Source organism: Mesoplodon bidens, assembly GCF_964165515.1.
Source record: "Mesoplodon bidens genome assembly, chromosome: 14".
Lineage (NCBI taxonomy): Eukaryota > Metazoa > Chordata > Mammalia > Artiodactyla > Ziphiidae > Mesoplodon > Mesoplodon bidens.
Genome location: NC_138170.1, coordinates 32,404,969 through 32,427,538, shown reverse-complemented (window position 1 = coordinate 32,427,538; position 22,570 = coordinate 32,404,969).

Genomic DNA, 22,570 nt, shown 5'->3' with positions numbered 1-22,570 from the left:
AAATGATTGTGCGGCAGTGCTGTACAGAGGCCAAGATTCACACGAAAGTACATCCTGAACTTTGCAGAGAGCTTCATGAGAGAGTTGTGTAGTGTTGGGATATGTGTTATTTTGTTTTGTTTTTTTCTGAAATGGCTGCTCAGGGTTTTTGAGAACTGATAGATGAAAATGCTGTGGTCTGGGGCTGAATTTAATGAGCAGGGAAATAAAAAATAATAATAAAAGAGGGAATTCTTATCTACCAAAATATATGTGCACTCTGATTCAGTAAAAAGCAAATTAGGTTTGACTGCTAAAAACCACACACTGGATACGAGTTTCAAAGTTTGCATTTTTGGAAGTGGGAGTTGTCTAATTTTTCTCCTCAAAAATCTGTGGTGATTATTTATGACATCTCAAGAAAAAAAATGTAAATTGACTATTGATTTCTTTTAAATAATTTCTTTGAAATTTTAAAATGCATTTTAAATTATCCTTAGTAAGAGAGCATAGCGGAATTTTGAAAAGAGGGCAAAAAATCAGTTTCACTCCTTAACATGATACAATTATTGTGCATCCTCTTTTAGTGTTTTATTATTTGCACGTCTGAAAATCATTATAATCATATTATACCATAATCTTCTATCCTGACTTTTTTCACTTAATATTTTATTACACATTTCCCGTACTACTATATGCCCAAAACTTTTACTGATTGCATAATATTTTATCAAATGAATGTTATCATTTGTCTAACCACACTTCCATTGTTAGATATGAAAACACCTTCCAATGTTTGTTATCATAAATAACATTATAAGGACAACTTTTATGCATATGGCTTTTTCTACATTTTGAATTATTTCCTTAAGATAGATTCCTTTACCTTAAATGATGTACAAGTACAGAAATTTTTCTTCCAAGGGCCAGTGGAAAGTAAAATATTCTGTGAGGTAACCCTACATAGAAAAACTGACCTCTATGTGGAATATTTTAAAAAGCCAAACTCATAGAAACAGAGAGTTGAAAACTGGTTGCCAGGGTCTGGGGTCAGTGGGGGGATGCAGGAAATAGGGAGAGATTGGTAAAAGGTTACAAACTTTCTGCTATAAGATGAACACGGTCCATGGATCTAATGTAAAACATGGTGACCATAGTTGATAATACTACATGTTTAACTCAAATTTGCTAAGCGAGTAGAACTTAAATGTTCTTACACACAGACACAGACACACACACACACACACACACACACACACAGACAAATATGTGAGGTGATAGATGTGTTAATTAACTGGATGGGGGAATCCTTTCACCATATATACATATATCAAATCTCCATGATGTGCACTTTAAATATCTTACAATTTTATTTGTCAAGTATACTTTAATAAAGCTGAAATTAAAAAAAAAAGAAATGAAATTCTTACCTGAATTTAACATATAAGCCAAGGGTGATGGCTTCCCTCTTTTAGTAAAGTACCGGCAACATGAGAAAAGTATTTTGTTTTCATTGTCGTGGCCTTCCCTGCTCTCTTTAAATGAAGCATACCATAACAATGAAATGAAATCAGAATTTCCTACTTCATTTTACTCATCATTTGTCATTTCTCTCCAGAAAAGGAAAAAAAAAGGTGCCCCTTTAAGTATAATTAAAGTTCAAAAATGTGTAACAGTTTCCTAGACAGTATTACACACAGTTCACTTTCTAAAGTGACCCTGATTTTAGTTATTCCTGAAGTGTGGTCCTAATAATTAATAAACCAGATGTTTTCATGGCATTAATTCAGAATATGATGAATTGGGTAAGTTAGGCAATATATTTTAACTAAAACCACTTTAGATTTGACAAGGAATTCAAACTTTTCAACTGTGGTCTGTAACTGCACAGGCAGCTTGTAAAAAGAATAATCACTTCAACTTTTTCAACTTCCTGAAATCACTCAAAATAGAGTGGTTCAGGATTGTTTCATTTGGAAGAAATAAGTCCTAAAACACAGTGTGCTGCAGTATATTTTAATTATTGGTTTCAATTCCCAAAGTTCTAGATTTTCTTAACCATTCTTTATGCATTTATTGTCAAAATATGCATGATCTTAACATTGTTATTTGCAACTTTTATCAAGAAATTATCTGATTTATTTATGTTGGACTGTGATTTCATGAAACACCCTCAAATTTGGTTCAAGTCTGTATTAGGGTTCAAATGACATATTTTTAACAATTTTGGAGGCCAGAAGTGCATTTCTCTTTAGATGTTTTTTTCCAGTCGATGTTATTATTGGTCTGAGATAACATAACATCTTTTGTTTTCCGAGTCTGTTCCTTTCAGTGAAATCTATTTCTTTTGCACAGTTTTAAAACAAAAGATAAACATCCCCTACGAGACACTGGAAGGAGAGGCAATTAATGTGAATTTGATGAAACATAATGTACTGGACAGATAGTAAAAAGGCTATGCTTGTTGACTAGTTTTGTATTTAAATAATGGTCTTCTTTTGGCACTTAATGTATATTTGTTCACAATAAACATAATTTATGAATATTTTAACACATGTGTACTCAGTGGGGTGGATTATCATACTGATATAAATAGAATTAATGAGCAGTCAACCTGCCACATGTCATGACATATGACTGGGCAGCTAGCACAGAAATCATTCTCGTAGTTTCATAATAAAGCTTTTTTCTCAGTTTAACTTTTTAAAACTACTAACGGTCTTTATTTTCCCTTTATTTTGGAGTATGGTTCACCAAATGGGACACAGAATTCAGATTTTCCTACAAGAGTCTCCTTTTTGACATTCAAAAACTATTTTCTTGCCTTCTTTAAGACTAAATAAATGCATTTGAACAAAAAACCCCATTAGACCAAATTTCAGAGAATTGGTCATAGATAATAATTTTATTTATTTCTGCCAGAAAAAAATCGGTAGATTTCTTCTTTTCATTTTGTGGTGAGAGTATGATCATGCCCAATGGTTGTTAGCAGAACAAAAACTTTCTAAATGCCTCTAAATTCTAAAACAAATCTTCTGACCATATCGCCTGGATAAAAGTAAACATCTTCTTAGCCAGTTATTTGCTTTTCTTGCACGCAAAACAACAATCTGTTAAGCATGCCTAATAAGATTTTTATTTTTAAGGAATAAACCCAGGGGTCTAAAGCCACCTCTTCAAACAGTAGATACGGGGATGAACACGGGCATGCAAAATCTCCAGTTCGGCCAGACTTCATTTGACTAAGAATTATTTTCATGAGAAGGCAAATTGAAATTTAAGACTCACCTTTGTTTCCTTTTATTATTTTTATAGCTTGATTATGGGTCAAAAATGGAAAAAAAAATAAACTAACACATAGACTGCATTGCCCAGATGATCTGGCGGGAGGAAAACCTTGGCAAAGATATTACACCATGACTCCTTAGAGACACAGATGGCAGGGTTGCAGCCTTTATTCATTTCTCTTATCTTTCATTTTCCAAGGGAATATTCCAAGCTTTTTGCTACCACCAACCCTCCACTCCTACCTTCACACTTAAAAACACTGTCTCCTCAAACCAAAGCTGTGTCCTAAAACAGGCAAGCCCCAGGATGCTTTAGGAAAATGACAGAATGTGACACCATGTTCCTGGTCATCTGTTAGAGGAGGGGAAGGCACTAGATGGGGATGGGGGCTGATGAACTTCCCTGGAGTGACTCCCTTGGGGAAATCCAGCACTTTCGCCGGCAAAGAAAATGGGCACCACCTAGTGCTTTTTTGATGCAAAGGCTGTTTGTGCTGGTGTGGTGTACGTTGGGTGGCTGACCTTTACAAATGCAAAAGAAAGGAGTCAGTTGGCTTCAACCTCTAGGCCAAAACAAAGAAAGAAAAAAGAGAAAAGTAAAAAAGCAAGCAATAATCTTAAGACAAATTAATTCAGTGCTTCCAAATCACGGAGTTCCTTGGGGTTATTTTCTTTTTCCTTTTTTTTTTTTTAAACAACTGTTGGTCTGTTCATGAGAAATAACACTTTTACTTACTAAGATGCTAATGCCAATTTTCCCTGTATCATTTTTTGCCTCTTCATTTGGTCCACAACTAACTTATAAAAATTTCTAAGAATTTTCATTTCATCCCAAGTGACAAAGCAGAGCAAGCCGTTCCCCCCTCCCCAAACCTATTCTAAGAAGGAGCCTGTCTGGAGTTCTCCTAACACAACAAATAGCATTTATGAAAAATGGTTTGTAGCACAAAATCTTTTGCAATGCAATAAGATCAAGTGAACCCTCATGCCTCTAGGAAAAAGCCTAGGAAGTTTTATCTGATTGGCAAAATGGGCCCAGATATGAGTTCAAGGATTGAGTACACTTTGATGAAATTTCACAGCAATGAAGCCTGATTATCTGAATGATTGCTTAAGCCCTTTAAAAAATAACTCAGAGAAGCACTAGATTTTTTTTGTTTGGAAAACAGATGGTCCTGTAAGGAACAGGGGAATACCTATTCCATACTGTTTGCTTTTTCTATAATACTTTACTTAGAATTACTCTTACCACTGTTGGCTTTAAGAAATAACAATAATGATTCCTCTGTTGCTAAAAGGTGGAATGTTCTGCCTTTCTGATAAAATTAGAAACCTAAGTGTAAGTAGGGTGGAGGGTAGGAACAGGGAAAATGAGTAACCTGTGACACATAACCATATTAACAAGGGCCTGCTACACATCCAGGAACTAACTAGCTGACTTTGAACTCATTAGGGATCTGCTTATTCAATATGCTGTCCAACAGAATCCAGACATAAAACAGACTTCAAAGAAACAGATAAAAATGATTATAACTCCTCTCAGTTAACAGCTCAGTGTCTGTGCTAAGCAACCTGGATAGAAAGAAGTGAAGAATGCAAACCCCAAGATACTGAACTTTTCTCCTCTGCCTACAGCAAAATTCTCCCCTTAGAAGATGCTGATAGCACTACTTAGATCCAGCACTTGACAACTGTGTTGTGAATTAAGTTAAAAAGTCTAAAGCACACTCATATCTTTAGCCATTTTGTTGCTGTAGTTTAGGTTATTAGATGTTATTTACCTAAACAAATTTTAAAATGTATACTAAAGAGGGAAAAAAAGTCTTAAAATGGGTTTCTTCTACAAGCAGCAAGAAAAAATAAAATGAATTGATCTCTTTAGGATTTCACTGGCACAAAATATACATCCTTAGGTTTATAACTAAATAGGAGATCTTGTCTTGACAGGTTTAAGATGCACATGAATTGATTAACTTAAGCCATGGGGTGTGTCTGAGCCTGTGCTTTGCCAAATATGTACCCACAGGATAATGGAAGGAAGTGGCTGTCTTAATCACCTTTTAAATGAAAGCAGTACTAGGTTCTACATTCAAAATGAATTCTTCAACCCAATATCACCACCATTCTTGTCAGCCTCTTAAAAAAAAAGACTTGTTTTTTTCTCCTCCCTCCTTCACCATCTGTCCCGGCCCCCCGCCTCCTTTGCCTTCCTGCCTGCTTTCCCTGAATGCTATAGTTCACAGTGAAACCCTCTGGTAATGACAGCCCTGAAGTGATAATGTACTTTCCTGCCTTCCCGTTAACAGTAGCACTTGATCCCGCCATGGGTGCCAGCTCTGTGGCAGAAGGATCCTTTCATATTTCCAAGAGGTAAAAGGGACCAGTTTGATTTACTGCCTTGACTAGCTCAGCAGTTACACTAAGTTCTGGCACAAAAATTGATGTTTTATTAAAGAAGAAGAAAAGAAAAGAGAAGTAGGAGGAAGAGAAAAAGAAAAGAAGGGGAAGGGAGGAGAATCAGTCTCTGTTTTTGCTCAATATTGTGTCCGTGAAACCAAATAATAGTGTTTATTTCCTTCTCCCTGGGATTCACGGGAACATCCCACACAGTAAATAAGGAGTTAAGGTGAGTAATAGCAAACAAAACCATGAGGGAAGACAAAGGATGTCTTCCTGTGGTGATGTGGGCTCTCTGTGGAACAAGGGATGGTCACTGTGTGATAATACATGATCCTCTCACTCACCTCTGACGGGAGGGGGCTGTGGACCCAAGAGTGGCCTTGGCGCATGTGGCCCAGTGGCATCTGAGCGCTGCGTCAGTCCAGCTGTTCAGCGCACCAGGGTGGCCCACTGTCCTCACTCCCGTTTCTAATGGATGGCGCATCATTGTGCTGAGGTAACCAAACTGAAAACAGTCAATAGTTCTAACCAAATACCTGTTATTTTAAGAATAAGAGCCGAGTGATTTCTTAACTGTGAAGAACACAGGAGACACTATTTGTGGTAGTTTCAATAAAACAGATTTTCCTTGCTTCAGGACCCAGATCACCCAATGTGCTCCTAGTGTGTCTAGCTTGGGTAAATGTACAATACAGAAAACAGTCATATCTGTTCATCTGAAGACACTTTGTTTGCTAATGTCAGTTTCATAAGTTCAAGCCCACTGGGGAAAGGGAGGAGGGAGCCTGTGGAGAGAGGCAGGAAAGAAGGGGCATTGTTTTGAGTGCCTATTATGTCATAGGCATAGTTCCATGCTCTTTTCCATATAACAATGAGTTAGGTATTTGAAGCCAAGCTTGTCTTGCCTATGTTTTTCAATTGTACCAACGACCAAAACTCAGTGAGAAATACATTTTGTAACATAACCCGACACACACATACATTATTAAAACAAAGTTTCATGAAACAATATTTACCTTTATACACACAATTTACTCTGATTTTATTCATCCTGTTCTATTATAGTTCAATTCTTGAAAATTCTGTGGCAACTCCACTCAATTGGTCTCACCAACTAGTAGAGTTGCATGAGCTACTATGTGATAAATGCTGCACTACACCATGCTGTCCTTCAAAATTTTTAATTTTGAAATGTTTGAATTGGTATGAGTATGGTGACCAAACATGTACTTGCAGGTAATGTATAGAAAGTTCCATCAATATGATTGAAGTTTTCAAGTTTTTCATCTAAAAACTGAGAGTTATAATATTTATCCCCTAAAACTCTTATGAAGCTTAATTTGTTGGTAGTGTTCATTTGCTTCTCAAAGAGTCTATTACTTAGTATAAAAACAATTCAAAATTGAGATGGTAAGTTTTTTTGGCAAGAAAATCCATAAAAAGGAATTATTATTATTAGCATTGCTATGGTTAATAATCAGTGTAAATTCACTACCTGCCAACCATTGCTCCATGAGCTTTAAAGATGGCAACTCGTTTAATTCTATCACTTTTATGAAGTAAATACTATTACTTCCACTTTATAGCCAGAATTCCTTTATCTTCTTTATCACAAATTTGTCTTTCTAAAATGTTATTATATATCTCAGAAGATGAATGAGATTGTAACTATGACTCAAGGAATCTTCATTTCTATGGCTTGTTTAGATGAAATATAAAAGCCTATATCATCTGGTTGGCTTGATGAATGATCGGCCTTTTGCTTGTTTGTTTTTCTTTTTTTAATTGGCTTTTTAATAATAAATCATGGAATTAAAAAAATTTTGCAGAAAACTTCCAGACTATATATAATTGATTAGAATGTATTTGCCTTTAAGTAACACAGCGTCTCTGTCATAAGGGTCTGCAGTATCTGAAAGTCCAAGGGCAATTCCATTTCCAGGGTTGCTTGGTTCAGCTGCTCATCACTGCCAATGAGGATGCAGAGTCTTCCCATCTTCCCACCCTCCCATCCCTCACCAGATTTGCCTTTACATAGCTGCACAGTTCCAGGTGTCATATCCAGACTCCACAGTGATGAAATGAAAGGTCTCTTTCCTAGGAGTGAATAAAATGCTCCTTATATGCTAATCAGCACTTTTCTTTAGTGCTAAAGCTAAAAATAAGCTTCATGTGGATTCCTAAACCAGTCACTGGCAAGGGAAATGGGACCACCATGATGGGATTAGGAAAGCTCTACTCTCTGGAAGTAGAGGTGAGGTTGCCTGCCCTGAACCACATGGGTCTATGGACAAGGAAGGTGGTATCTTGTGAAAAATATATACTGAGTAAGTAATTCTGATGTAATGATAAAAAATGTTTAGAAAGAAAGATTTGGCAAAATATAAAGTAGAACCATTCCCCATTATCTAACATATTTAATGTTTCATAAAAATTAGCAAATTTAAGAACAAGGAAACATATTTATAAAGAATCCAGTATATATTTCTGTTTGCTCTTAAATTAACAGAACCTGATGTTTTCACTACCAGGAAGAAGAAAACTAGATAGGCTAATAAAACAAACATCTGAAAAGTATTAGTGCTCATGAAAATAAATGAATACCCTCCTATTTAGTACAACGAGGGCAAGTTGGCATTTGCCAACAACTACAAGGTAAAATGTTACTACTTTCTGGTTGGATCTGTTCTAATTATTTAACAAATTTCCTAAGTGAAAATTTAGTTTTTTTTTTAAAGGTTATACTTCATTTATAGGTATTATAAAATATTGGCTTATATTCTCTGTGTTGTACAATATATCCGTGCAGATTATTTTATACATAAGAGTTTGTACCTCTTTACCCCCACCTTTATACTGCCCCTCTCCCCTTCCCTCTCCCCACTGGTAACCACTAATTTGTTCTCTGTATCTGTGAGTCTGCTTCTTTTTTTGTTATATTCACTAGTTGTTGTATTTTTTAGATTCCACGTATAAGTGATACCATGGGCAGAAGAACTGAATAGACATTTTTCCAAGGAAAAATGCAGGTGGAAAATAAGCACATGAAAAGATGTTCAACATTGCTAAGCATCAGGGAAACGTAAATCAAAACCACAGTGAGATGTCACCTCACACCTTTCAGAATGGCTATCATCAGAAAGAACACACACTTCCGGGTAAGATGGCGGAAGAGTAAGACGCGGAGATCACCTTCCTCCCCACGGATACACCAGAAATACAGCTACACGTGGAACAACTCCTACAGAACACCTACTGAATGCTGGCAGAAGACCCCAGACCTCCCAAAAGGCAAGAAACTCCCCACATACCTGGGTAGGGCAAAGCGGAGAGATTCCCGCACAGAGGATCGGTGCCGAGCGGCACTCACCCGCCCGAGAGGCTTGTCTGCTCGCCCGCCAGGGCAGGCGGCGCTGGAAGCTGAGGCTCGGGCTTCGGTCAGAGCGCAGGGAAAGGACTGGGGCTGGCGGCGAGAACTCAGCCTGAAGGGGGCTAATGTGCCACAGCTAGCCGGCAGGGAGTCCGGGAAAACTCTGGAGCTGCCGAAGAGGCAAGAGACTTTTTCTTCCCTCTTGGTTTCCTGGGGCGCGAGGAGAGGGGATTAAGAGCGCTGCTTAAAGGGGCTCCACAGACGGGCGCGAGTCACGACTGAGAGCGCGGAGCCCAGTGATGGGCGTGGGACGCTGGGGCTGCTGCTGCCGCCGCCAAGAAGCCTGTATGCGAGCGCAGGTCACTGTCCACACCGCCCTTCCGGGAGCCTGTGCAGCCCGCCACTGCCGGGGTCCCGGGATCCAGGGGCGGCTTCCCTGGGAGAACGCACGGCGCGCCTCGGGCTGGTACAATGTCACGCCGACCTCTGCCGCCGCAGGCTCGCCCCGCACTCCGTGCCCCTCCCTCCCGCCCGGCCTGAGTGAGCCAGAGTCCCCGAAGAGGCTGCTCCTTTAACCCTGTCCTGTCTGAGCGAAGAACAGACGCCCGCCGGCGACCTACACGCAGAGGCGGGGCAAAATCCAAAGCTGAGACCCAGGAGCTGTGAGAACAAAGAAGAGAAAGGGAAACCTCTCCCAGCAGCCTCAGAAGCAGCGGATTAAAGCTCCACAATCAACTTGATGTACCCTGCATCTGTGGAATACATGAATAGACAACAAATCATCCCAAATTGAGGAGCCAGGAGTCAGTGCTGTGCCTCTGAGGTGGGAGAGCCAACTTCAGGACACTGGTCCACAAGAGACCTCCCAGCTCCACATAATATCAAGCGGCGAAAATCTTCCAGAGATCTCCATCTCAACACCAGCACCCAGCTTCACTCAACGACCAGCAAGCTACAGTGCTGGACACCCTATGCCAAACAACTAGCAAGACAGGAACACAACGCCACCCATTAGCAGAGAGGTGGCCTAAAATCATAAAAAGTCCGCAGACACCCCAAAACACACCACCAGACGTGGACCTGCCCACCAGAAAGACAAGATACAGCCTCATTCACCAGAACACAGGCACTAGTACCTTCCACCAGGAAGCCTACACAACCCACTAAACCAACCTTAGCCACTGGGGACAGACACCAAAAACAACGGGAACTACGAACCTGCAGCCTGCAAAAAGGAAACCCCAAACACAGTAACATAAGCAAAATGAAAAGACAGAAAAACACACAGCAGGAGAAGGAACAACATAAAAACCCACCAGACCTAACAAATGAAGAGGTAATAGGCAGTCTACCTGAAAAAGAATTCAGAATAATGATGGTAAAGATGATCCAAGATTCTATTTCCCAGATCCAAAATCTTGGAAATAGAATAGACAAAATGCAAGAAACAGTTAACAAGGACCTAGAAGAACTAAAGATGAATCAAGCATCGATTAAAAACACAATACATGAAATAAAAAATACTCTAGATGGGATCAATAGCAGAATAACTGAGGCAGAAGAACGGATAAGTGAGGTGGAAGATAAAATAGTGGAAATAACTGCTGCAGAGCAAAATAAAGAAAAAAGAATGAAAAGAACAGAGGACAGTCTCAGAGACCTCTGGGACAAGATTAAACGCACCAACATTCGAATTATAGGGGTTCCAGAAGAAGAAGAGAAAAAGAAAGGGACTGAGAAAATATTTGAAGAGATTATAGTTGAAAACTTCCCTAATATGGGAAAGGAAATAGTTAATCAAGTCCAGGAGGCACAGAGAGTCCCATACAGAATAAATCCAAGGAGAAATACGCCAAGACACATATTAATCAAACTGTCAAAAATTAAACACAAAGAAATCATATTAAAAGCAGCAAGGCAAAAACAACAAATAACACACAAGGGAATCCCCATCAGGATAACAGCTGATCTCTCAGCAGAACCTCTACAAGCCAGAAGGGAGTGGCAGGACATAATTAAAGTGATGAAGGAGAGAAACCTGCAACCAAGATTACTCTACCCAGCAAGGATCTCATTCAGATTTGATGGAGAAATTAAAACGTTTACAGACAAGCAAAAGCTGAGAGAGTTCAGCACCACCAAACCAGCTTTACAACAAATGCTAAAGGAACTTCTCTAGGCAAGAAACACAACAGAAGGAAAAGACCTACAATAACGAACCCAAAACAATTAAGAAAATGGGAATAGGAACATACATATCGATAATTACCTTAAATGTAAATGGACTAAATGCTCCCACCAAAAGACACAGATTGGCTGAATGGATACAAAAACAAGACCCATATATATGCTGTCTACAAGAGACCCACTTCAGACCTAGAGACACATACAGACTGAAAGTAAGGGGATGGAAAAAGATATTCCATGCAAATGGAAACCAAAAGAAAGCTGGAGTAGCAATTCTCATATCAGACAAAATAGACTTTAAAATAAAGACTACTAGAAGAGACAAAGAAGGACACTACATAATGATCAAGGGATCGATCCAAGAAGAAGATATAACAATTGTAAATATTTATGCACCCAACATAGGAGCACCTCAATACATAAGGCAAATACTAACAGCCATAAAAGGAGAAATCGACAGTAACACAATCATAGTAGGGGACTTTAACACCCCACTTTCACCAATGGACAGATCTTCCAAAATGAAAATAAATAAGGAAACACAAGCTTTAAATGATACATTAAACATGATGGACTTAATTGATATTTATAGGACATTCCATCCAAAAACAACAGAATACACATTTTTCTCAAGTGCTCATGGAACATTCTCCAGGATAGATCATATCTTGGGTCACAAATCAAGCCTTGGTAAATTTAAGAAAATTGAAATTGTATCAAGTGTTTTTTCTGACCACAATGCTATGAGACTAGATATCAATTACAGGAAAAGAGCTGTAAAAAGTACAAACACATGGAGGCTAAACAATACACTACTTAATAACGAAGTGATCACTGAAGAAATCAAAGAGGAAATTAAAAAATACCTAAAAACAAATGACAATGGAGACACGACGACCCAAAACCTATGGGTTGCAGCAAAAGCAGTTCTAAGAGGGAAGTTTATAGCAATACAATCCCACCTTAAGAAACAGGAAACATCTCGAATAAACAACCTAACCTTGCACCTAAAGCAATTAGAGAAAGAAGAACAAAAACACCCCAAAGTTAGCAGAAGGAAAGAAATCATAAAAATCAGATCAGAAATAAATGAAAAAGAAATGAAGGAAACGATAGCAAAGATCAATAAAACTAAAAGCTGGTTCTTTGAGAAGATAAACAAAATTGATAAACCATTAGCCAGACTCATCAAGAAAAGAAGGGAGAAGACTCAAATCAATAGAATTAGAAATGAAAAAGGAGAAGTAACAACTGACACTGCAGAAATACAAAAGATCATGAGAGATTACTACAAGCAACTCTATGCCCATAAAATGGACAACCTGGAAGAGATGGAAAAATTCTTAGAAATGCACAACCTGCCAAGACTGACTCAGGAAGAAATAGAAAATATGAATAGACCAATCACAAGCACTGAAATTGAAACTGTGATTAAAAATCTTCCATCAAACAAAAGCCCAGGACCAGATGGCTTCACAGGCGAATTCTATCAAACATTTAGAGAAGAGCTAACACCCATACTTCTCAAACTCTTCCAAACAATATCAGAGGAAGGAACACTCCCAAACTCATTCTACGAGGCCACCATCACCTTGATACCAAAACCAGGCAAGGATGTCACAAAGAAAGAAAACTACAGGCCAATATCACTGATGAACATAGATGCAAAAATCCTCAACAAAATACTAGCCAACAGAATCCAACAGCACATTAAAAGGATCATACACCATGATCAAGTGGGGTTTATTCCAGGAATGCAAGGATTCTTCAATATACGCAAATCAATCAGTGTGATACACCATATTAACAAGTTGAAGGAGAAAAACCATATGATCATCTCAATAGATACAGAGAAAGCTTTCGACAAAATTCAACACCCATTTATGATAAAAACCCTGCAGAAAGTAGGCATAGAGGGAACTTTCCTCAACATCATAAAGGCCATATATGACAAACCCACAGCCAACATTTTCCTCAATGGTGAAAAACTGAAACCATTTCCACTAAGATCAGGAACAAGACAAGGCTGCCCACTCTCACCACTCTTATTCAACCTAGTTTTGGAAGTTTTAGCCACAGCAATCAGAGAAGAAAAGGAAATAAAAGGAATCCAAATTGGAAAAGAAGAAGTAAAGCTGTCACTGTTTGCAGATGACATGATACTATACATAGAGAATCCTAAAGATGCTACCGAAAAACTACTAGAACTAATCAATGAATTTGGTAAAGTAGCAGGATACAAAATTAATGTACAGAAATCTCTGGCATTCCTGTACACTAATGATGAAAAATCTGAAAATGAAATCAAGAAAACACTCCCATTTACCATTGCAACAAAAAGAATAAAATATCTTGGAATAAACCTACCTAAGGAGACAAAAGACCTGTATGCAGAAAATTATGACACTGATGAAAGAAATTAAAGATGATACAAATAGATGGAGAGATATTCCATGCTCCTGGATTGGAAGAATCAATATTGTGAAAATGACTCTACTACCCAAAGCAATCTACAGATTCAATGCAATCCCTATCAAACTACCACTGGCATTTTTCACAGAACTAGAACAAAAAATTTCAAAATTTGTTTGGAAAAACAAAAGACCCCGAATAGCCAAAGCAATCTTGAGAACGAAAAACGGAGCTGGAGGAATCAGGCTCCCTGACTTCAGACTATACTACAAAGCTACAGTAATTAAGACAGTGTGGTACTGGCATAAAAACAGAAAGATAGATCAGTGGATCAGGATAGAAAGCCCAGAGATAAACCCACGCACATATGGCCAACTTATCTTTGATAAAGGAGGCAGGAATGTACAGTGGAGAAAGGACAGCCTCTTCAATAAGTGGTGCTGGGAAAACTTGACAGCGACATGTAAAAGTGTGAGATTAGATCATTCCCTAACACCATACACAAAAATAAGCTCAAAATGGATTAAAGATTAAATGTAAGGCCAGAAACTATCAAACTCTTAGAGGAAAACAGGTAGAACACTCTATGACATAAATCACAGCAAGATCCTTTTGGACCCACCTCCTAGAGAAATGGAAATAAAAACAAAGATAAACAAATGGGACCTAATGAAACTTCAAAGCTTTTGCACAGCAAAGGAAACCATAAACAAGACCAAAAGACAACCCTCAGAATGGGAGAAAATATTTGCAAATGAAGCAACTGACAAAGGATTAATCTCCAAAATTTATAAACAGCTCATGCAGCTCAATAGCAAAAAAACAAACAACCCAATCCAAAAATGGGCAGAAGACTTAAATAGGCATTTCTCCAAAGAAGATATACAGACTGCCAACAAACACATGAAAGAATGCTCAACATCATTAATCATTAGAGAAATGCAAATCAAAACTACAATGAGATATCATCTCACACCAGTCAGAATGGCCATCATCAAGAAATCTAGAAACAATAAATGCTGGAGAGGGTGTGGAAAAAAGGGAACACTCTTGCACTGCTGGTGGGAATGTGAATTGGTACAGCCACTATGGAGAACAGTATGGAGGTTCCTTAAAAAACTACAAATAGAACTACCATATGACCCAGCAATCCCACTACTAGGCATATACCCTGAGAAAACCATAATTCCAAAAGAGACATGTACCAAAATGTTCATTGCAGCTCTATTCACAATAGCCCGGAGCTGGAAACAACCTAAGTGTCCATCATCGGATGAATGGATAAAGAAGATGTGGCACATATATACAATGGAATATTACTCAGCCATAAAAAGAAACGAAACTGAGCTATTTGTAATGAGGTGGATGGACCTAGAGTCTGTCATACAGAGTGAAGTAAGTCAGAAAGAGAAAGACAAATACCGTATGCTAACACATATATACGGAATTAAAAAAAAAAAAAAAGTCATGAAGGACCTAGGGGCAAAACGGGAATAAAGACACAGACCTACTTGAGAATGGACTTGAGGATATGGGGAGGGGGAAGGGTAAGCTGTGACAAAGCGAAAGAGAGGCATGAACATATATACACTACCAAACGTAAGGTAGATAGATAGTGAGAAGCAGCCACAGAGCACAGGGAGATCAGCTCGGTGCTTTGTGACCGCCTGGAGGGGTGGGATGGGGAGGGTGGGAGGGAGGGAGATGCATGAGGGAAGGGATGTGGGAACAGATGTATATGTATGACTGATTCACTTTGTTATAAAGCAGAAACTAATTAAAAAATTAAAAAAAAAAAGAAAATAAATTTTTAAAGGGGAAAAAAAAAAAAAAAGAAAGAACACAAATAACAAATGTTGGCAAAGATGTGGAGAAAAGGGTGCCCTTGTATACTGTTGGTGAGAATGTAAATTGGTGCAGTCACTATGGAAAACAATATGGAGGTTGCCCAAAAAACTAAAAATAGAACTACCATAATGATCCAGCAATTCCACTCCTGGGTATGTAACCGAAAAAAACAAAAACAGTAATTCGAAAAGATACATGCACCCCAATATTCATAGCAGCACTATTTATAATAGCCAAGATATGGAAGCAACCCAAGTGTCCATCAACAGATGAATGGTTAAAGATTATGTGGCACATATATACACACACACACATACACACACAATGGAATACTACTCAGCCATAGAAAAGAATGAAATTTTGCCATTTGCAGCAACATGGATGGACTTGGAGGGTATTACGCTAAGTGAAATAAGTCAGACAGAGTTGGTTGTGGTTTTAAAAACCATTCCTGTGAAAATATATAGACTAATAATGTTTTACTAAGTTTTAATAGGACCTGCAGTTTCCTATGTTTAGGTTGGGTTTTTCTTGCTATCTTTTTGCTTCTGGGCAACCTGTTCCCCTGTCAAAAACAGACAAATTGTTTTTTATTCTTTTAACTTTTTATTTTGACATAATTTCAGACTCACAGTAAAGAACTGCAAGATTGGCTCAAAGAATTCTTGTATAATGTTCATCCACATTCCCCAAATGCTAGTGTTTTACCACATTTGCTTTATCTCTGTTGTGAGTGCATACAGACACATGCCCAGGTACACACACATATGTATATGCCTTATGTGTACATATATGTGATGTGTGTGTATGCATACAAATGTGTTTTCTGAATCTTTTGAGAATAAGTGACATATGTGATCCTCCTTGAGCCCTAAATACCATAGGTGTATACATAATAAAGAAGGACATCCTCCCACAAAATTATATGCAATTATCAAAATCAGAAAATTAACATTAATACAATACTATTATCTAATTTATAGATTTGATTCAGATTTTACTAAGTATCCCAATAATGTTTTTATGACCAAAAAAATCATAGATCATGCACTGCACCCAGGTGTCTTCTCTTTTATTCTGAAAGAGTTCCTTAGTCTTTCCTTGGCAAATTGCCTTTACTATTGGTCTTTAGCAAAATATAATTAAGAGAGCAAACATCATTCTGAAGCCAATGGATGTGTATGGATGGTCGCTTGGGATTTGTGCTGCCTTTGTAGCCTTCCTTTAGGAGGGGTGGTTAGTGCGAGTATATTTTCACTATTCTCTTAGAAATCTGGACCTGCACCATAGAATCTAAAGGACAAACTAGCGAACCACATGATCCATTACCTTGTAACTAATCAATTCACCTGTTGCCCCAGCATAGCTACAAGAGTATCCCAAGACACCTAAAACTTTCCTAATTTTTTAAAAAGAAAAAAAAAGGAAGACACTATAGGAAAAAAACAAAAAAAAAACCTTACCAAAACATTCATTTCAATAACTGCATGCCTGGGTGCAATCCATAGAAGTTCTTCAGTCTAAATAATTACAGTAGAGGTGTTTATAATTGGTTAAAAGTTCATTATTTCTGAGCTAATGTGCAGAATTTGGTTTATGAGTATAAGAATAAAGACATTCAGATCAGTTCTCATATCTTTTTATTAACATTTGAATTAGCATACAAAAAATTCATAAATGTAAAAGGCCACTAAAGCCTAAGAAGCTCATCTTCTTACACAGTGCACTTCGATGGTTTAAATTTTTCAGTCTCTGAGACTGTATCTATATAGCAGCAAGCAGATACTTTAGGAATAATTGGTTCCGAAACAGCATGGGCAAGAGCGTCTTTTACATATTTCTTTTTTTCTGGAAGGCTCCAGTGAAATACCTCCTGAATTTTTTTCAAACCAACGTGTTCTATTACATGAAAGAGAAGTTACTTGCCAACACGACTATTTGCCATCATGTTTTAGCCAAATTTCTAACTGATCCTCTTCTTTCCTGTCTTATGAAAAAGAAGGAAGAAGTCACAGTGAGGAAGAGAATATTCCCAAACAGGCTGGGTGAGGGCATCTTAATCTCCAGCTGGGGCTACAAAGCACTTTGCTTCATTCAAAAACCACTTACTCCGACTGATTTTTTTATATCTATCTTAAAAATAGGGCAGTGCCCCTGAAGTAGGATTAGTAGCAACAAACTCTTACCCTGTTTTCAGCAGTGAAAACAAATTATAAGCCTTTTTTTTTTTCCACTACAGAGTTGTGATACAACAGCAGGGAGGAATCATTTGTTCACTTGAGTTCAAGATTATACTCAAGTCTGATTGCAAAAGCCCATTCATATGGAAGAAGAGACAAAAGACTTAATACTCTCTGGGTAGAGTGTCAGAGGCTCAATGTTTACAAGAAGAAATTGAAGGGAAGATTAGAAAATAATTTTCTCCTAGGGATGATGATAGCTTAGGGGTCTTTTGTAGGGAAAGTCCTTTGCTAGGATTAAAGACAGGATTATTGGCAGGGAGTTGAGAAAATGAAATGGAGAGCCTCTTAAAATGGCAATTTAGTAAGAATATCCAGGGAGTTCGTGAAATGTGAATTCTAAGGAAATGGGTAGTACTTAAGAAGAAAAGAATAAACTCAGACTCACTTTTTCAAGTGATGATACTATAAGTGGGTCACAAAATGATGGAACTGCCAATGCCTGCCGAGGAAAAACAAGAGACCAATAGTATGGTTACTGGGGTCAGCTTTTAAGCAGAGGCACATGTTCAAGAAAATCCTAATGAGGAAAAAAATCAATCTAATCTACAGATTAAGTTATGGCTATATCAGAGCTAAAGAACAATAGTAATTAGAAACCGAACTAATGTTATGTTACTCCTTTTTTCACAGAAAAAAATCATTTATTTATTTTTTTTAAAAAAATTATTTCATATTGGAGCAGAGTTGATTCACAATGTTGTGTTAGTTTTAGGTGTACAGCAAAGTGATTCAGTCATACATATACATTTATCTATTATTTTTCAGATTCTCTTCCCATATAGGTCATAACAGAATATCGAGTAGAGTTCCCTGTGCTATACAGTAAGTCCTTGTTTATTATTTTATGTATAGTAGTGTGTATATGTTAATCCCAAACTCCTAATTTATCTCTCCCTCCCCCACCTTTCCCCTTTGGTAACCATAAGTTTGTTTTCTAACAAACTTTTCTATTACTCTTTTAATCTAATTTCAAAAATTTGGTGTTAGCTTAAGTCATACTTTTAGCAGTACTGTTATGTATAAAAATGTTTGAGCTTGGCACCTTATGCTAAATTCCATACTTGTAAATTTAAAGTATACAAAATGAAAAGTTTCATTTGGAAGCAATAACTATTGAGTAATTCTGAACTTGACACTCACTATTCCTAAGATTACATTGGTTTCCCAATTACCTACAAAATAAAAATCAAATCTCTTATCTTGATATATCAACTAGAGTCTTAGCAGGAAAGAGCTGGGAATTTAAAGATAATTCATTAAAGGGAATATTTATGGAGGTGTGGGCAATTAGGGAACTCTGAGTGATGCTGAAACACTCAGTAACTAGCAACAACTAGAAGCCTGAAGGGGCTTCTAGACCTGAAGGGGCCTCTAGACCTGAAGGGGCAAGTAGTGGGGGAAATAAGGTTATCATAACCTTTGAAGAGTTGTAGCCATGGAAGAGGATCTAGGCAAAGACCATCCATTGTTCCCAACTGTGGATGCACATTGGAGTTTTAAGAATTACTGACACCTGGGTCCCATGCCCAGAGGTTGTGATTTAATGTATCTGGATGTAGCCAGGGCATTAGGTTTTCAAAAACCTCATAGGTAATTCTAATATATAACCAAAGTAGAGAACCACTGTCAAAGAGGGGTGGATGCAGCCAGTGCCAGAATGGAGGGACATGGAAAGAGAGAGAGTAAGAAAAAATACCCTAAACCCTGCCACTTACAGAGAGAGTGGTCTTCATAGCATCAGTAGAAATCACCCAGGAGTTTGGTAGGAATGCAGAATTATAGACTCCACCTCAGACCTAGTGAATCAGAATTTGCATTTCAGAAAGATTCCCAGGTAATTTGTATGCATATTAAAGTCTGACAAGCTCTGCTCTAACCTATTTCTTTTTTTGTTTTTCATTATCCTACTGGTGCCTCCCATTAACCTAACCCCAACGGAAGGCAGAGGGCCAGGGAGCCTACATGATTCAGTCATATGGGTTAGTCTCCTAAGGACACAGAACAGGGCAAAAAAGTGCAGAGAGATTGAATCTGGGGAAAAAAATAGAATTTGATCTGGCCAAAATAACATTTTTTTCTTTATCCCACAATTTACCCCACATGTTTTCTTATAGGAGTTTTATGATTTCAGGTTTTATGTTCAAATCTTTAATGCATTTTGAGTTGATTTTTGTGTATGGTGTAAGATAGGGGCCCAGTTTCATTCTTTTGCATGAGAATATACTGTTTTCCCAGCACCGTTTATTAAAGAGAGTATCTTTTCCCCAGTGTATATTTTTCGCTCCTTTGCCATAACTTAATTAACCATATATGCATGGGTTTATTTCTGGGCTCTCTATTCTGTTCCATTGAAATATGTGTCTGTTTTTATGCCAATACCATACTGGTTTGACTACTATAGCTTTGCAATATAGTTTTAACTCAAGCGGTATGGTGCCTTCAGCTTTTTTTTCTTTCTCAAAAGTTCTATATGTTGATTGTGGTAGTGATTACATGAGTCTATACATTTGTCAAAATTCATAGAACTATACACCAAAAACAGTGAATTTTACTCTATGTAAGTATAAAAATAAATGAAAAAAAATGTTGGAAATAAAATACTAGACCACAATAACATCATCTTCATTTCCTATAGCTGCTGTAACAAATTAGCACAAAGTTGGTGACTTAACAGAGATGTACTCTCTTATAGCTCTGGAAGCCAAAAGTCCAAAATCAGTCTTACAGGGCTAAAATCAAGGCATAGGCAGGACCACACTCCCTCTGGAGATTAGAGGAGAACCTCTTCCTTGCCTCTTCCCACTACTGGCACTGCTTGTTTCCTTGACGTGTGGCTGCATCACTCCAATCTCTACTTCCACGGTCACATTGCCTTCTCCTCTTCTGTCTGTGTGAAGTCTCCCTTTGTCTCACTTTATCATAACACTTGTTTTATTTAATTTTTATTGAAGTATAGTTGTGATTGCATTTGGGCCCACGTAAATAATCTGAAATAATCTCCCTATCTCAAGTTCCTTAAATTAATCTCATCTGCAAAATCTTTGCCATATAAAGTAATATTCACTGATTCCAGGGATTAGGATGTTGACATTTTGGGGAGGGGAGCCATTATGCAGCTTCCCACAACCATATGGAATGCGAGTGGTCTACAAAGGAAACTTTTAGTGTACTTATAGTTTTCAGTTGCTTAAGATAAGTGATCAAAACATTGGTGTTTAGCTTTTGAGTGGCAGAAAACAAGAAGAAATGAGGCCACTTCCGGCTTAGTGAGTAGTTTGGAGAAGTAGGAAAGTATATGGCAAATTCAGATTGTGGTGAATAGACCCAAATGGTTAGAATATGGATTGGTTGGAGCATATTGTGATAAAGCTTTAAAAGATAGGTTATAGCTGAATAAGAGAGCACCTTTAATCCCTTACATCATTTTTAAGGTCTTAGGGAGCCAATGAATGTCTTTGAGCCCATAGGAACAAAACCAGTGTATTTATTACAAAAACATACAAAGTATGATAGCATTTATTATTTGTCAAGAATGACCTAAGTATTTTAAATATTTGAAACATTTTATCCTTATAACAACCCTATGTGATGGATACCTCTATTATCATTATTTTACAAATGAGAGAACTGAGGCACAGAAATGTCAAGTAATTTCCCAAGGTCATCTAGCTAGTGAGTCACAGAATCAGGACTTGAAGCCAGGAAGACAGCCTCCAGAGTCCTTACTTTAACGATTTACTCTTACTAAGGGAGAGAAAGTGTGTGTGTGTGTGTGTGTGTGTGTGTGTGTGTGTGTGTGTGAGAGAGAGAGAAAGAGAGAGAGAGAGAGAGAGAGAGAATTAAGGCAGACAAGCAAACCAAGATAAGGAATGAAGAACAGAAAGCTAGAAGCAATACTCTGAAGTATTGGTGGATTAAACATGGTGGAATAAAGGAGCTCAAGTTGTCAAATGAAGCCACAAATGCCCCATGCACTCCCTTCCATTAGACTCTGTGCATGAGGCAGAGAGTAAATCCTGATGCCATCACTCAGAGTAGATCTACTGATGCCTTGGGTTCTAAAAATCCCCATCTTTCTTGGCAAAATATCTATGCTTCAAATTATTCCACAGGCCAAAGAACAATGTCACGTTAGGCTCTCCCATAAATGCATGAACAAACACATCCACTTCACATAGACCCTGTAACATTTCTGAGAACTGTAGACTTTCTTTAGAGCTGCAGTAAAGTAATGTAATAAATTCACTGCTTGATTTTTCTTTTACTTTTTTATGTATGACTCCTGGGATTAGAATTATGGCCCTTTTCTATAAAATTAGGCATTTTTCACCATTTCAAATATATTATTTTATATCATTGTGGTATCAAATGTTTATTTTTACTATTTGAGAGTAAAAGCAATGAGCTAAATTGGGAAACAAAAATGTATGATTCTTTATGCCTTCCAAACTGCAAACCTAGATGACTTCTTTGGATGGCAGTATTGACTGGAACTTTCCCCAGGATACTGCATTTCGGTTCCAGCTCACTGCTAATTACATACTCAGAGTGAAAGTGTCACACAGCTCTCCTTTCAGCACTTTGTTGGCCAAGTGTCTCTGGCAATAATCTCTCAACACATAAGCACCGTTTCCTTTCATCACATTATTTAATCAATAAAGTAATGCCCTCACACTGGCCAGGCCCAGAGCCATCTTGTCACAAGTGCTAAATAAATGAAACAAACACCAGTCCTATTTCTACAGCCTCGCCATTAATAAACATGAATGAAGATGGCTTTAATACAAAATCCATTCTCTTGAACATTTAAAACTGCACACATATGCACGTTAGTGAGACTGGAA